Raw genomic sequence first — 374 nt, 5'->3', positions numbered from 1 at the left:
ATCAGCTATAAACCAGTACTCGACTGATGGGATTTTTAACGACTGGTGCTGATTTCAGCACTGCAGGCTTTTACATTACATGACAGAAAGAAATTCACAAAATTAATTTAAATATTACATCAGGCTTATAAAATAAAATATATAATAAAATACAAATATATAATATAATATAATATTAATATAATATATAATATAATATTTTACAGTATATATATATACAGTATATATATATAATTCTAGATTTTAGTGTATTTGTAAGTCACTTTAGATAAAAGCATCTCCTAAATACTCAAATAAAATAATAAAAAAAAAAAATGTTCATGCACATCTCTGCGTCCCGTTTGTCGTCCCGTGACACATCTAAATCTGCAGGA

Source organism: Sinocyclocheilus grahami, unplaced genomic scaffold (assembly GCF_001515645.1).
Source record: "Sinocyclocheilus grahami isolate Dianchi unplaced genomic scaffold, SAMN03320097.WGS_v1.1 scaffold631.1, whole genome shotgun sequence".
In the NCBI taxonomy this organism is placed as follows: Eukaryota; Metazoa; Chordata; class Actinopteri; order Cypriniformes; family Cyprinidae; genus Sinocyclocheilus; species Sinocyclocheilus grahami.
The sequence above is the reverse complement of the archived record's forward strand: the minus strand, read 5'-3'. Positions refer to the sequence as shown.